Source organism: Rhinolophus hipposideros, assembly GCF_964194185.1.
Source record: "Rhinolophus hipposideros genome assembly, chromosome: 20".
Taxonomy (NCBI): domain Eukaryota; kingdom Metazoa; phylum Chordata; class Mammalia; order Chiroptera; family Rhinolophidae; genus Rhinolophus; species Rhinolophus hipposideros.
The window spans coordinates 6,421,912-6,440,046 of NC_138066.1; positions in this window are offsets into that span (position 1 = coordinate 6,421,912).

Below are 18,135 nucleotides of genomic sequence, written 5' to 3' on the forward strand. Positions count from 1 at the left end.
TCCCCACCCCAGAAGATTCTAATGATCATCTCTTCTTTCATCTCTTGGACCTAAACACACATTTTTAAAATCTGTGTGTCTATATATAATGAAAACATTTATAAGCTCCAATTAAAGTTGAATGAAAACTATGACTTTGGCTTCTAACCAACTAGCTAAACAAACATAGCAATCAAATCCAAATCCAATTTAGGGGAAACACAGTGACTATAAGTAGTGATTGAGTAAAACACAGGATCTGGGTCTATAAGAAAAAGAAAATCCTATAAAACTTCTGACAGTAGTTTCAATTTTGGTGGAATACACCCAGCATATGTGTAAGGCCAATTTCTAACTTCTACAATGGACACTATTTTCTACTGCAAATGAAATAGGCATAGAGTGGGTGTAGTGGGCATTCAATCAACATCTGAGAGAGAGAGAGAGAGAGAGAGAGAGAGAGAGAGAGAGAGAGAGAGAGAGAAGACAGAAAGGGGAAAAGAATGAGGGGGAAGAAAGAAAGAGGAGGAAGGAAGGAAGGAAGGAAGGAAGGAAGGAAGGAAGGAAGGAAGGAAGGAAGGAAGGAAGGAAAGAAGCCTGGAGTACTGGTGCCAGGAAGAGGAACCCCCATAATTTCTGGCTGTGAAAAACTGGGGATTTTGTCCGTTCAGTTGGGATGGAAAACAGCAAGAAAGCCAGACATCCTCTTAAAGGCCTGTGCAGGTGCTCACCCTGAACTCTGGTGGAGGGATGCTGACACTGGGGGCACCAGAGACATATAGGGAGAGACTTAAAGTTTTGTAACTTCTGGATGAGGACTATAGGGACAGTCCCAATTTTCTCTGTGCAGGGCCCTTCTCCCACACAGCCGGCAGGCGGGCACCATCTTTCCTGTGTTGAGCCTAGCTTATTTCCAATTCTAAATCTCATTGGCCTGGTGAAGCTCTGCTGCTCCACTCTGCTGATTTACTGAGACCTTGCCTCACCCAACTCGCCTACCACATTAGGCTTTATCAGAGGCTGAAACTTATGGAAGCCAGTAGGTGGCAGCAGGCCTTGTTTTGCAGTGTGGTCTTTCCCACATGCCTCCAGGTACAGCACAGGGAGTGACCAACTGTGAATCACGTTGTAACTCCTACCAGGTACTCTCTGTCCAGTCACAGGCAGTCGATGACCTGGGCCTGCACTGAATCCCCTCCCAGAGGCCCCAGAACCAACAAACTTGGAAGTTGGCTTCAGACCACAGCAGAGCACAGCCCAACTAGCTCAAGTGACACACACAAACAGTAGTCTCAGCAGGCACCAGAGCATGCTAGGGAGAATCAAGTTCCATGGGTTAAACCTCCTAAACAGCAGTCTGTAAGCTGTGGACATGGCCAAACCCCACAGCCAGTCAGCCTAAGAGTCAATCCCACCTACTGACATACCAACAGCAATCAAGTCTCAACTATAATAGGACGGCACACACAACGCACACAAGGGACACTCCTGGAGCATTTGGTGCAGGTTATCAGAGAGATTGCAACACTGGGTCACCTGGCAAGACTGGGAGACATAATAGCCCAACCTAATACAGAGAAACAAACACAGAGAGGCATACAAAATGAGAAAACAAAGAAATATGTCCCAAATGAAAGAACAGGAGAAAACTCCAGAAAAAGAACTTAACAAAATGGAGGCAAGCAACCTACCAGATAGAGTTCAAAACAATGGTTATAAGGATGCTCAAGGAACTTAGTGAGAACTTCAACAAAGAGACAGCAGCAAAAAAAGGACATAGGTACCATAAAAAAAGAACCTGTCAGAATTGAAGAATACAATAACTGAAATGAAACATACAGTGGAAGAAAACACCAGCACACTAGATGACGCAGAGGATTGAAGCAGCGATTTGGAAGAGAAGGTAGCAGAAAACACCCAACTGGAACAGTGAAAAGAAAAAGAATATCTTAAAAAATGAAGATAGTTTAAGAGGCCTCTGGGACAACATCAAGCATAACAGCATTCACATCATAGGGGTACAGAAGGAGAAGAGAGAAAGGAAGGGATTGAGAATCTATTTGAAGAAATAATGACTGAAAACGTTCCTAATCTGCTGAAGGAAATAGACATATAAGCCCAGGAAGCACAGGGAGTACCAAAAAAGTTGACTCCAAACAGGCCCATACCAAGACACATCATAATTAAAACGTCAATGGTTAAAGACAAAGAAAGAATCCTAAAAGCAGCAAGAAAAAAGCAGTTAGTTACCTATGAGGGAGTCCCATAAGACCATCAGCTGATTGCTCAATAGAAACTTTGCAGGCCAGAAGGGATTGGCAAGAAATATTCAAAGTGATTAAAATCAAGGACCAATAATCAAAATTATTCTACCCAGCAAAGCTATCATTTAGAATTGAAGGAGAGATAAAGAGCTTCCCAGACAAGAAAAAGCTAAAGAAGTTCATTACCACCAAACCAGTTTACAAGAAATGTTAAAGGTACTTCTTTAAGATGGAAAAAAAAAGACCAAACATATGAATGATAAAATAGCAATAACTACATATCTATCAACAATTGCTTTCAATGTGAGTGGATTAAATGCTCCAGTCAAACACATAGGGTGACTGAATGGATAAGAAAACAAAACCTGTACATATGCTGCCTACAAGAGACTCACTTCAGATTGAAAGACACACACAGAAACGGAAATTAAAGGGATGGGAAAAGATATTTCATGAAAATGGAAACAAAAAAATCTGGGGTATCAATACTTATACCAGACAAAACATACTTTAAAACAAAGGCTATAACAAGAGACAAATAAGGACCCAGTAATCCCACTTCAGGGTATTTATCCAAAAAAACCCAAAACACTACTTCAGGAGATGTTTGTATCCATATGTTCTTTGCAGCATTGTTTACAATGGCTAAGGTGTGAAGGCAGCCTGGGTATCTGTCAATGGAAGAATGGATAAAGAGGAGATAGTACATATATACAATGGAATATTGCTCAACCATGGAGGGGAATGGGCTCTTGCCATCTGCAGGGGCAGGGATGTACCTGGAAGGTATTGTGCTGGGTGGAGTGTGTCAGACAGAGAAAGACAGATGCAATGTGATTTCACTTATATGTGAAATTTAAAGAACAAAATAAACAAACAAATCAGAAACAGACTCACAGATACAGAGAACATATTGATGGTTATCAGATGAGAGGGGAGTTGAGGATGAATGGAAAAAGGGAAGAGATTAAGAAGTACAAGTTGGTTGTTACACAGTAGTCATGGGGATTCAGGGTATAGCATAAAGAATATAGTCAATAATAATGTAATAACCACGTATGGTCTCAGGTGGGTACTGGATTCATCAGAGTGATAGATGGGAGGAAGGTTGGGGGCAGGGTAAAAAAGGCGAAGGGATTAAGAAATACAAGTTGATACAAAATAATCATGGGGATATAAAGTAAAGCATAGGAAATATAGTCAATAATATGGTAATAACTATGTATAGTGCCAGGTGGGTATTAGTTTAGTCTGGGGTATTACTTCTTAAATTATATAAATGTCTAACTACATGCTGTACATCAGAAATAAATATCAAATGATATTGAATGTCAATAATGAAAAATTAAAAGGGGGGGGAGGTGAAGGGCAATATGTGGTCTAAATTTCCAGGTACAAACCAAAGAAGCCATGAGGATGTAATGTATAGCACAGGGAATGTGGTCAATAATATTGTGATAGCACGGTGTGGTGTCAAATGGTTGCTGGTGATCATTTCTTTAGGTATATAAATGCTGAATAACTATTGTGTACAATTGAAACTAATATAATATTGTATGATAACTATATTTTCAATTAAAATCTTAGAAAGAGAGAAAGAAAGAGAGAAAGAAAGAAAGAAAGGAAAGAAAGAAAGAAAGAAAGAAAGAAAGAAAGAAAGAAAGAAAGAAAGAAAGAAAGAAAGAAAGAAAGAAAGAAAGAAAGAAAGAAAGAAAGAAGGAGAAGTGGGGAGGGAAGGAGGGAAGAACTAAGAAACACAGCTGTAAGTTCTGCTTCCTAGAGAAATGATCATCTTGAAAGCCAGTCTTTGTTGAAAAATAAGAAGGATTACTGACTGCCAAAAGTTTCTCTGACTTATTCAAAGAAGACTTTGGAAATTCAAATATGAAGTTGTACTGTAACTCATATGTAGATAAAACTCAATACTCTATGAGAGAGGTTCCCCCTCTGCCTCTGGAGGAAGTAAAGAATGAACCTGGGCACAGGTGGAAGAGTTGGAAAGGGAAGGAGAGGAACAAGAAGTCAGGAACATGAGTCTTGACCATTCCTTTGAGTTCAAAATCCTTGTCAGTATTAATACGAAAAAAAAAAAAAAAGATGAATGTTGGGCTTACCCCATTGCAGGGTAGCTTGTTTCTCATTTCTCTAGCCACACACTGGGGCCATTTTAAGCTCCCTTTCAAATAGTTGTTTAAATGTTTAATTGGGTGCCAGACCAAATTGGAGCCCATGACCTGCAGTAGGCATTTCTGCAAATGAGCTCCAGGTAGACTTTGGTCTTTCCATATAGGAATATGGTGTGGTGTGTGTTAGAAGTCCTGTAAGTTCTGATTAGGGGACAGGAGCTGAAAATTCTAGTAGATCAGCAGAGCGGCCAGAACAGAATACAGAAAGTTTATGACCAAAGGCCAAACCCATAATGTCAACAATAAGTGCAGCATACTGTCCCAAAAGGCCAGATGGGATTGGACCTACACGAGTGGCCACTGGGATGTGGGTGCTGACCAGCTCAGTCAGCCCAGGGCAGAGACCACTGTGGATCCGAGGTCTCTTGAAGCACTGCCATGAGGACACATAAACGTCCCATTATCCTCCTATATTACCTGCACTAGAGGAGAATGGTGAAGGTGGTACAAGGACATGGGCAGGGAAACCCTGAAAGACAGCATCTCCCCAAGAGAGCCTGCTGTAAATGAAAAAGCTGCCCAAGTCCCCCAAACCCAACAGTGGCCTTAGGAACTCAGGAAACACTTATCGATCCACCTATACAGTATGTGCTTGAACATGTGACATATAGGTTATAAATGTTGGACTTTGCTATGAAAAACAAGTGAGATGATGAAGATTAAAGGTAAATTAGTCCAGAAAAAGGAAAAAGAAAATAAATAACAAAGCACTGTTTCCGTTTACCATCAAAAGGTGATGGGAAGCAATAAGAAAAAAAAACTCTTGAAAGATGGAAAGTATCAGTTTTTTAATCTTAATGGTATGAACTTGCCTCATTTATTCTCCACATAGTCACTACAGTGTTGTGATAACCCAACTGAGAAGCTCTTGGAGTTTAAAGTTAAGAGGCAGGTCTGATTATCATACAGGGACCAATCAGAAACAGATGGGACCCTGGGCAGGATTAAGAGAATGAGAAGATGAGTCGCCCATGGGCCAGAGGCTGGCCCTTGGCCAAAAAGGGACAGTAGGAGAGAATTGTGAGGCAGAACGTGGAGAGCGCTGGAAGCATGGAAGAGGACTACCTATGGGGAAGAGAACCTGACCGCTCCCTCTTCCTGCCCTCAGGTCTCCTGCTGGTGGATCCCCTTGGCCAAATTCAGTGGGAAGTCAGAGGGGAGCCCAGGTATACAGTCCTTTGGGGTCAGTCTCCTAGGGCACAGGGCAAAGCAGACAATGACAGAGAATGAATTGGAACAGGGGGCAGCAAATGGAAAATAATCAGCACAGTCTGATACACAGAATTATAAGACATGGCTGACATGTTAAGCAGAGTCTCTGTAGTTCTGTGTGAATTTTATAATACCAAAAAAGAATGGCAGCCCAAGAGCAGCACTTGGGTGGCCAATTGAACACCTGAAAAGAATTTGCTTTTATTTTTTTCAATTTTCCAAAGAAATTAAGAAATTTCCATCATCTTCCCCACTGGTTGTGATGTCAGACTGTTTGAGTCTCAGCTAAGCTATTTCAAACATTGTCATGTATTTCTATAAACTTGAGCTATGGGAGTTCTGCTTTCACGGTTTCAGTATACAATCTAGAGGCAAAGACTGTGTCTATATGTCATGGACGTTCTGGTCACACGACACACCGCCACACTGCACGAAAGACAGCTAACAGGCCCTGCCAGACCAAGCTGACCTCATTTTGCAATGCTGGCTTTGGGGGGATTTTATTTTAAAACCTGAATATTTATACAGTTTGCATTCTTTAGGAGGTGATAGATTCTATTAACCTTCAAGAGCTCTCATTTGCTTTATCTTTTCGCTAAGAGAAGCCAGGCTGCCTGGCTGAGAGGACCTAGCTAACTTGGCTTCGTTTAGCCATACCTGTTGTTATTAAACACAGAGCAGAATTATTTTAAGTTCAATTTTTACATTAAACATAATAATTTTGCAGTGTTTGGATTCCTGAGGGCTCTTGGACTCTTTAATTTATTTCATTGTTCTGATGCTGCTCCTCTCCTCACCCCCTGAATTCCATGCTCTAAACTAAGGGAGTAACTGGGAAGGGGTGAGTAAGGGGCAGCTGCAGCAGGGAACAGGATGGGAACGAAGTGAGAAAGACCATCACCGCGAGTTCAGGTTTGTCCTGGAGGGGTTGGGGCTAAACGGCCTGAGTAGTTTGAGTAGAACCAGTAGAGGAGAACTTAGGGAAGTGAAGGGTTATCCTTCCTTCAGTTCTCTTTTCATGGATAACTCATTTGAGATCTAGTAACTTTGACATAATTACTGTCACAGACTTTTTAATAGTTTCTGTATGTAAACCCGAGGTCCTGGAGTTACCCTGAAGTTTCCACTGGCAGGGGGCATAGTTTCGCAGAGATGTGCATGTCCTGCTGCTCAAAGAAGCGTGCTGCACAGACTATGCTGACGTAGAACTCTCCCGATGAAGTGAGTAGAAAAATGGGGAGCACGTGTTTAGAAACTGTTTAGCCATTGGCTATTGCTGGAGCACCCAAACATGGGATCCTCGGCTCGTCTCATTGAATGGGATATGGACCAAAATGTGACAACATGGAGAAAGAAAAAAGAAAACCAAAAAACAACTCCCCCCGAAACAAACCAACAAAATCTGGTCTTTTCTTGGAGGAATTTTGGGCAGCACAGGTAAGGATGATGTTATCTACGCCTCTCAGATAATATACAGGAAGCACTGATTGCAGTAGTGGTCCGACATATTATAGGAGCTCAAGAAATAGCAGTTCCTTCCATTCCTCCATCCCAAGGAAGACTCTTCGAACCTTGAAGTCAATACTTGAGACCCAGGAACCCCGACCTTGCTCCCACAGAAAATGCAACAACAAACCTTGCCAGCATGCTGCCTTAGAAGTCTTTGTTTGGGAAGAAAGCTATGCCTATGAATCTTTGTCCCTAAACTTATTGTGAATATGGTAGGGTCCCAATAAGAAATTCCCTCATCTCTCCCTCTAGGAAGAGGCCCCCACCCCCTCAGGATCAACAGACAATATTGGTTTCAAATGAACCTTCAACTTATATAATGTGGTCATTTCCAAGGAGCTGAGAATTTTTCCCAGCTGACTCCAGGATTTTCAGCATAGGCAGTTATTCACTTGGCATTAAACAACTCTTTTTGGCCTCATTTGAAAAAAAGAAACTGAATAGCAAAGTGGAAACAAGAGCTCAGACTGGGGCCACCAGCATCCACTTTTATCACAACAATAGTGACCCTGATATATTCTTTTTATTTTTAAGATTTTTGTTTTTTAAAGAAATTTTACGTTCATAGCAAAACTCAATAGAAGATACCAAGATCTGCATCGGCCTCCTGCCCTCACATAGACATAGCGTCATACAGAGGTTGGGTGTATTCTTACTTCGGACACAGCTTCGTGATGAGAGGCCAATGCTACAGACAAATGGCCTATTCGATGCAGCATAAAGTATCCCCCAGACCATGTCTAATTTTGTGCAGAAAATAAAGTGTTCAAATCCTATGACAAGATTGCTGATGGAAGAGAACCAAGTTGGTTCACCGGTCATGTCAGCGTTGCCTCATACTTATTGCACAGCGACCATGAACACTGAGAGAACTTGGGAAATTTTGGAAAGCTGTGAAGTTCAACAAGAACCCTGCCCATGTGTTTGTTAAACCTGCTTTCCAATGACTGCTTGTGTACACCACTTCAGAGGGAAATAATGAGCATGAAATTCAATTATACAGGGACCCGCTTAAGCATCTCAACCAGAATTGGGTCCCTAATCTTTTATTTTGAAGATAAAGCAAAAATCTAAAGCTATTCTCCTTATGATGGTATTTTATTCCCTTTGTGATGCAGCCAAGAGAATTCCCTTCAACCTAAGGCTGTAACTTCAAAGTCAGCTCGCCCCTTAGCTGCTGTCCTGCTTTTGAACCTGAATTTATGTTTTCTGTACACTGAAAGAAGTAGACCAAAGATAACCCACCAACAGGACCTCAAGAGCAGTGCCCCAGGAAGAAAAAGGGGTGCTGCTGAGGGCTGGGAAATGATGGGCTGAGTCTCACACAGAGAGGCACCTCCTGCTCTGCTGTGCAGTTACGGTGCAGGGAAGAAGTGTGATGAGCTCATGTCTGTGAGCTCTGGAAAGCCCTGGCCCAGGCCCTCACGTGCCCCAGGCTCAAACTGAGGCCAGTGGTCCAGAGCATCCTGAAAAGGTGCTGCTCAGAGAACTCAGGTTGGCCTTCTGTTTAAGTCTCCTTGTTCCAACTTTGTCATGTGCCATTCTGTATACATAAGTACTCCCATGGGACTCACATGTCACTTCACCTGCCTTGCTGCGGGATCATGCCTCATTCATCTTGATGGATGAGGCAGCTCCAGGCACCACGTCTGGTCCCTGGGCAATGCTGTTAACTGCTGAGTGAATGTCTGCTTGGTACAGCTTTCAGAATGGTGCCGAGGCCCTTACAAGTCAGGTTATGAAACAATGTCTAGGGAAACGGAGCTCCCAAAAGCCACTTTGCTCTGCTTCTCCTACTACTTCCCATTCAAATGAGAACCCAAGAACCTTCCCTAACACACACAAACACAGAGCTATCCACGGTCCTAAAACACAGTTCTTTACCTCTGTATAACTTAGCATTTTTTAAATGACAAGATAATATTTAAAATAGGAGTATTACTGTTTTGCACTTGCATAATCTTTTTCCAAATGTAAGGGATGATGAGTAGAGTTTATAGTGTTTCTATTAAAGGGCAGATGAAAGCAAGTGGAAAATGGTGAAGGAAGAAGTTCAACATTTAAGTCAGACATCAAGAAGAACATCCTGATAGCCATAAATCTGATATTCTGGAATAAGACCCTCAAAGAGCCTTCTCCAAAGAAGCTTATGAGTTTGTGTTAAAGGGGGAAAATAATGGTGTTCTTTCCAGAGCCAAAGGAATGAATTTGCTTCCTTCCTCACCCCACATGTCCATCTGTCCAAATTCTTCCCTTCCCACAAGGCTTATCTCAGAGGCCTGTAGAACATTATTCTCCCCCAGCCTCCCCGCCTTTTGTGTGTACAGAAAGTACACACAATACCTTTGTGGTACTTAGGATTCATCAACACTTTACTTACTGACACCTAACATGTCCAGATAGTGTTCTGGTTTGGGGGGAACAGAGAAATGGTGTTGAAAGACTAGGTTCCTGCTGGAACGGAGCAGCCCACATTGCTGGGGGTGAATTTGGGGGGAGTGGGGGAAATCCAGATGAGAAACAAGGAAACAAATCCACAAAGTGCTTTTAACTAATTCTTAGTGTTGTGAAAAATTGAAGCAAGTTAAGTAACTGAGAATGGCGGAGAGTCCCCCTAAAGGGGACTTTCCATAGGAAAGTAGGAGAGACCTGTGAGGAGATGGCCAGGAGCTGAGACTGAGACGGCCCGTATGCTCACAGGCAGTTTCAGGAGGAGGAAAGAGCAGGGGAATTTGCCATGTTCAAGAGACGGCACAAACAATGTGAGTGGCACTCATTGAGCTAAAATGAGAGAGATGGAGGCTGCTGCCAGCTCTCTTCCCCAGGGTACTGTTTGGTCCTCTTTGACTATTATGTAAAGGTCTTGAGTGAGTGCGATCTCCCACACCGTGTCTTGTTATGGACCAAAGGCTTGTGCTCTGAAAAATTATATATTGAAGCCCTAACCCCCAAACGATGGAATGTGGGGATGGTCCTTTGGGAGGTAATTATGGTTAGATGAAGTCATGAGGGTGGGACTAATGCTCTTATAAGAAGAGATACTGGAGAGCTCTCTCTCTCTCTCTCTCTCTCTCTCTCTATCTATCTATCTCTCTATCTCTATCTATCTCTATCTCTGTCTCTCCGCATACACATAAGAGATCATGTGAATACACAGAGATATGGCAGCTGCCTATAAGCCAAGAGAAGAGGCTTTAGAAGGACACATACCTTGCTGGAACCTGGCTCTTCGACTTCACAGCCTCCAGAAGTGTGAGAAATAAATTTATGTTGTTTAAGCCACCCAGTGAACGGTAATGTGTTGTGTCAGGGCAGCTTGAGCTGACTAACACAGGTCTACCCATATGCCTGGAACTCTAAGTAGAGGGTCGGTAATGGCTCTTCAGTTGATGAGTAATGGAGTCAGCGGATCCTGATGCACTTTCCATCAGTCCTCTGTGACTCATGCCCCACCCTCTCTAAGCCCCTACCAAAGCTTAACCAGATATTTTCAGGAGATCCTGAGGAAGTCTCCCAGCAATGTCATCAGATATCCTTCTATTCCAGGCTCCCTTCCTTGTTACGTTTAATGCTGTGCCACACCACTGTACCTAAGACAAGGGTCCATACTCAGGTGACACTCACCCCTGTTCCCAAAGCAACAAACCACAGACTGCCAACATGAGGCTGTGCTCTCTGCAGCCTCCACTGAGGCACGGAACAGAACTGGGGAGAAACAGGGATTCCATTTGGGACTTTCTCACCTGGGGACCCTGAGAAATTCTCTTTGTTCCTCAGTGCTCCCCGAGTCTTGTAAGGAAAAGGGTCCTTCAGCTTCTGTCTGCACACTTGTGTCCATGGAGCTGAGACCCCAGACCACATCTACTACATCATAGGGGCTTCCGGTAAGCAAACAACTGTGGGCAGCCAGTCACCCTGCACCAATTTCTCATTCATGTTCCATGTGACCAAGTGCCAAGGTCAAGCTGCACGCTGAATAAAAGACCTAACACCCCTGGATTCTTGGACTCTATTCATTTCTCGCCGTGAACCACAGGAGGTTTTCTGGTATATGGAAGAGAATATGCTGAAAGTGAAGAGAAAACTGAAACTTTTCCTTGCAGAGGAAGGCACGTGGTGTGTGTGTGTGTGTGTGTGTGTGTGTGTGTGTGTGTGTGTGGTAGTTCTGTGGGGTTAGAATCATGATATATGTCCTCATTGTGCTGTTGCCAGTAGACGTTTGACCAGCACCCCTACACATGACATTTGTTTGTTCAAATGTCACACAATTCATCGTCCGTGTGGGAGCAGAGCAGTGCTGTGACACTGAGCAGCTGAGGACTCCCGAGCTTGGCAGCCTCCCGGGCGTGCTGCACTGTGGCAGGCAGCCAGAGCCTTGCACAGCAGAGCACGTGGATCTATGCACACACACACACACACACACACACACACACACACACACATAGGTGCTACACACGCACGCGCACACACACATGCACACATGCACAGAAGAGCAGGAGAGAGGCACTCTGTCTTCAAGAGATGCTTCATTTCTTTCATGTAATTTATACCCCCAAACTGCGCGCTGCACAATCTTGTCCTAGGGAACTTGATTTCTTTCATGTGGTTCTTTGTGCTAACGAGATTAAATCAGTTCCAATAGGTACTGCTTTAATGGAGATGATAAACTTTTATTGAACTTGAGCACATTAAAATGAAATGTAAGCAATAGGTGATTTTGGCATTCTCTTGGGGTCTTTTCCAATTTGAATAAAGCCAGCATGCCTTCTCTGGAAAATAACAGCTCCTAGCCCAGCTCACTTTATGTGCTTAATTAAAATCTATTTTAGTGGTATAAAAAGGAGCTAAACAATGTCGTGTTTCTTCTTTTCCATAGAAGTCCAAAGAAACTATGTTTTCAACCGCAATAACAGACCTGAACAAGTCGTTTCTCAAAAACAGATCTTTACATTTTGCACAAAGAGCAGGTAACGTGCTGTTTTACAGCGGCCTGTCTGCTAATCTGTGATCTGTTTTGTCTGTGAATGGGATTATCATGGTGGTTTATTGAAAAAGAGCCAAAAATGATGTTAAGTAAACTGTTTACACAAAGCCACCAGGCTGAAAAATTCAAACTCAGACTCATTTCAGGTTTTAACCAAAATAAACTTTATTATAGTTTCAACTGGACAGTTAAACCTTTCAGGGGCTGTTCAACTTGTTGAATGTGTAGAGCACAAGACCACAGCTCTCTGCAAAAATCATGAAACCGTAAATATTGCGGTTAACCTCTGAAGGTTGCCTTTCTTTGCAGTGCTTCGCTCGGCTTTTACTTGAGCCAGGATTTCAGCCAGGCTCCTGGGCCAGGCTCCTGTCACCGTCTTTGCCAGTCCTGTAAGTCAAGAGAGGGAGGTTTGGCTCTCCGGCATGGCAGGGGGTAGATGTGGAGCTGTCAGTAACCCTTAGCCTAACTCCTCAGGGAAGACATCTTTATGTCTCTGAGGGGCTGGTAGGGATACACCTGGCCTCTTTCGACCTCCGTAGTGGCCCCCCAGTTCAAAAAGGTTACAATGATTTTTTTATTAATGTCCACTCTTGACCTTTGTGCATCTTGAATTCTCATCTGAGGCCAAAATATTTCACAAGCTGTGCTTTGATCTGCTTGAAAACAGACAAAAGACCAAAAGAATAGAAACATCCACCAAGGAAGCCCAACTTGAATACAATTGTTTTGTCTCCTTGCAGGTTCTCTAGCGGGAAGCCAGAGTTCCCATCCATGTTCACCATATCCACTTTAAGTAACTGTAAAGGAAGTAACTTTAGAGATCACTTCACCAGGTCTTTTAGTTTATAGATCAGCAACTGGGGGTTGTGGGGTTGTTTTTGGACCATTATGGGTTTCTTTTCCTGAGCCTGTCTAGTTTACTCAGAACTATCTTCTAGAGCTCCTTGGACTGCAAAAGTCTGTGTCCTTCTAACCTCACACCAATCATCTCTTAATTTCTCTCTCTCTCTCTCTCTCTCTCTCTCTCTCTCTCTCTCTCTCTCTCTCTCTCTCAGGATCCAGTGTGTGCCAGGCATTGTGTTAGACATGTGTGATACAAAATAGGGCAGGAGGACCCTTGACCTCCAGGGCTCACATGCCAGTTGAGTGTCAGGTGGACAAACAGATAGTTATAATATAGAATGATAACATGGTTCAATGAAGGAACTAAGTGGTGTAGGAAGACAGGTGCTTCTTGGTCTCTGTCTCAGCTCTTTCTCTTCCACTGACCTCTAGATGATGAAGACCCTTCTGATTCCATCCTAGGTCCTCTTTTCACTTCTATTTACACTCATGCCCTAGGTAACCTCATCCAGTTCCAGAGCTTTGGACAATTAGATGTTGATGACTCTTCTGTCTCCAGCCCTGACCTCTCCACAGAGTTCCTCATTCTGATAACCTTCTGACTATTTGACCAGCTCCACCTGGATCATTGAAGAGTCATCTCAGACTTGTGTACAAGTAGTAACTCTTGACCTCTGCCTTCTCATAACACTCCAGCCCCCACCCCATGGCTTTCCCATTTGCCCAGTTGCTCTAGGAAAAAAGCCAAGAGGAAGCCTTGACTCTTCCTTTTCCTTCCTTCTCTAGATCCAAGCCTTGTTGATTCCCTCTCCAAAGGCATCTGGACCCGTCTTCTGTCTATGTTCCTTGGGGAAAAAATCAAGCTTCAATATCCATCACTTCTTGACCGTTTTTTTTTGGTTGTTGTTGTTGTTTGTTTTTTTTCTTTTCCCACTTCCAATCTGTTTTCCACACTGCAGCCTGTATGGTCTTTTTAAACCTCAACTGATATAATGTGACTCCTCTATTGAAAATCCTTCAAAGGGATGATACTTCCATTTCTAATAAAGATGGAAAAACAGGGACTAGATTTATTCTCCCATATACAATGACAAAAATGGTACAAAACATATGAAACAAATATTTTCCGTAATATTCGACATCAGGCAATGAAGGAAAGTGATAGCTGAGAGGCAAGAAACAAAGTAAAGTCCTATGATTGCTCCCAGCTTACTGCCTGAAGAGAATTTCCAGGCCATGGCACAGAGACAAGGAAGCAAAAAGGTTGGTGGTCTTGCTGAATTGAGGAGACAATGTTGGGAGTGCAAGAGGCCAAGGACACCACCAGAGTCCAGGGCAGAGTACTAGAGAAAAGAGAGGCTTACAGAGAGAGAGCTTCAGAGATCTGCAGAGGGTCCGCTTTTGAGTTTTGAGCTGAATACTGCTCAGTGCATACTAGTGAGAAAACTAACTAAAGCAGGGGGGAAAGAATTAGAGAAAACAATTCCTCAGAGGTCACACAAGACTGAGAGTAATTTCTCTTCCTACCAACCAGAGTGAAAAAACACTGAAGATGGATCCCATGTCACTGATGATAGCTTCCTCTTTAAAAACAAACAAAAAACAACACCCCCTCCCCAAGAACCCTGGGAAAAAATGAGCTAGACTCAAAATAATAGAAGAAAGAAATAATAAAGATAAGAGCAAACACCAATTAAATATGAAAGAGAAAACACAATAGAGAAAATGAGTGAGATCAAAAGCTGGTTATTTGTGAAGATCAATAAATTTGATAAACCTCTAGCCAGACTCATGGTGGGTAGGGGAGAAAAAGAAGTACAAATTAACACTATCAGGAATGAGAGGTGTAACATCACTAAGATTCTACAGATATTAAAAGGATTATTTTTTTATGAACAAGTTTGCGCTGATAAATTTGACAACTTAAAAAAAAAGATAAATTCCTTAAAGGCATAAGACCAACACTTGCTCAAGAAGAAATAGATAACCTGAACAGATAACCCTATATCTATTTTTAAAAATTGAATGTGAAGTTTAAAACTTTCTAGCAAAGGAAACTCCAGGTACAGGTAGCTTTTCTAGTGAACTCCGTGAAACATTAGGAAGAAATAATATCCATTTGAACAAACTCTTAAAGAAAATTGAAGAGAGGGAATGTTGCTTAAACCATTCTATAAGGCCAGCGTTACTCTAGTATCAAATCCAGAAAAGGATATTACAAAAAGAGAAAACAATATAGGTGCACATTTCTAAACAAAATCTTTGCAAATTTAATTCAACAAAAAATAAAAAAGATAATAAATCACGATCAAGTAGGGACTATTCCAAGAATGTAATTTTTGCTTAACATTCAAAACAATCAAGTCTAAAAAGAAAAAATAAGTACAAACATTTGACAAAATGCAGTACTTATTCCTAATAAAAACGCTCAGTCAAATAAGCATAGAAAGGAACTTCCTTAACCTGATAAAAGGTATTTTTGAAAAACGTGTAAGCCACACACGCCCACAAAAGTACATAGTGTAGAGACTCAAGTATTCAATTCTATTTTCATCAAATGCTAGAAAATGCAAACTAATTTATAGTAACAAAAAGGAAATCAGTGGTTGCCTAAGGTTGCAGTCAAGGGAGGTTCTGAGGGGGACATGCTGAATACATTTATTGTCTTGAGCATGATGGGTGTACATGTCAAAACTTACCATTGTATACTTCACATATGTTTAGTTTATTGCATGTTAATTATATCTCAATAAAGTGATTTTTAAAAAATCCTTCAAAGGATTTACATTACTTTCAGAATAAAATCCAAAGTGGCCCATGATTTAACATGATCTGGTGCCAACCTACCTAGACAACCCAACCTTTTACCACTCCAATGAAAGTATCCCTCAAACATATCAAGCTATTTTCTGCCCCAGAACCCTTGCACTTACTGCTGTCTCTGTTTGGAGTGTTCATTCTCTAGGACTTTACTATTTCGTTCTTTCTCATTTTCTAAGTCATAGTCAAGTATCACCTCTTTATAGAGTCCTTTCCTTATTCTCTGTATCTGAAGTAGTTTCCTCCCAGATACTATCACCTGCTATTACTTTATTTATTACTTCTGCAGAGCTTACCACACTAATTTTCTAGTCATTTATTTACTGGTTTATTATCTACCTCCCCATGAGAATGTAAGCTCTTTGAGGGCAAGAATATATTCTGTCTTGTTTCTACCACTAGACCTAGTACCGTATGCCTGGCATATGGTAGATTCTCAATAAATACTAATAAATAAATATTTATGAATAAAGGAATGAGAGCAATGAAGTATGAGGAAATTGAAAGCGATTTCATGGAAAAGTGACATGTAAGCTCAGTGGGGAGAGTTGATTCTTACTAATTATGTGATGTCAGACAAGATTTTTTAAAGCATTAATTTTCTTATATACAAAATAGGAATGAGATACATACATACATTCATCATAATACCTGAAACATAGTACTAGCAGCTCAACAAATAAGTTCCCTCTCCCTCCCCCGGTGCAGGAAACTGCATTGGGAAACATGTTCCCATAAAAAGACATGGCATATTTGGAGGATCGTGACAAAATGGAAAATTTTAGGAGTATAATAGGAAGAAATGAAATCAAAACCAGAAATGCATTTTGGCAGCAGGTTATATAGGAACTTAGAAATATGCCCATTCTGGACTTCCATCTGGGAATAATAGGAAGCCATAAAGGAGCGAGGGTTGGGATGCAGGGGGGGTAGAGGAAATTAGGCTGAGAAGATCTACAATTGACAAGAACAACTCTAGTATCTGTGACAATAGAGAAGAAAGAGGAGGTGAAACCTGGGAAAGAAGATCAAAAGCAGGGAGAAGAGTTAGAATTTTTTTTAATCATCTAGAATCCAGGGATGATGAAGAAGATAGGTATAAATTCTTACTAGCACCCCAGATCCTCCTCTCCAGATATGTGTTCTGCCTTAGCCATCACCACCTGCTTCTCATAGGAGACCTCCAAATAATTCTGAGCCTCAGAGCTAAGACTGTGATTTAGGACAGAGGGAGCTTTTTACTATTGTTTGAAGACAAAATCAAAATAGCAGATCTGGAAAACATTTGAAAGGTCATGAACTTTAGATATAATTTTTCATACCCAGAGGTTACTGATGAGAACCATGGAGAAATTCAATTCTCTGATTAAGTAGAAAGAGAAAGGGGTGAAATGTTTAAAATCCCCAAGGCTACCAAGACACAAAACAAGAGAATTGGCAGCAGAGACCCAAGTAGTCAAGCCTAGTAAAGAACAAGTGGATAAACTGGTTAATAAGAGACTTAGCATTGGAACATAGAAACTGTGGGGTTGAAGGTTATGACTCAGGCTTTCCTAACAACTCTGTTAAACAAGGACATTCCGTAACAACGGATTAAACAAGGAGCTAACTGGTCAACCTGGAGTTGGTTTCCCTCTTCAGGAGCCGAGAAAGCTCATGAAAGAGAAACCCTTGTGACACACAAACAAAAATAAATATTTGCTTGAATTTACTCCCAATGGAATTACAAGAAGGCTAATGTTTTCTAAGTTTGAATTCGCAAGACTTGCCCATCAGAGGCTGTTTACATCCTTTGAGGTGTCATTGGCATTTCTGACTAGCTTACCAGACCTGTGAACCTAGTTATGCATGAGAATCACAGGTGAAGCTTGATAAAAATGCTGATGACTGGAGACTCTGATTTAGTAGGTCTGGAATAGATCCTGACATCTGAGTTTTAAATAAGTTCCTCAGGTTATATTGATGTGCTGCCAGGTTTGAGAATCACTAATCTAGATCATGACCTTGTCCAAACACAGAGATTTTGCACAGCCATAGAAAACTAAATGTTATAAAGGATAGCCTGATTTCTCTTTACAATACATTTATAAGAAGGACATAATACCTACCTACCTTGCATATATAATTTTAAATATATATAAGGTAATTTAAAGGAAGATCATTAAAAATATAGATATATTAAAATCAGTAATGAATTCTTCTCATTTTTCTTTCACTCTTAAAAATAGCTTATGTGATATTAGAATGGAAGTTTTGACTGTGAGACTTGAAGGGATAAAGTGTTCAAAGGAAAGTTCTAGGGAGAGCATTTCTAAAGCTCTGTTTCAAAGAGAAGGGA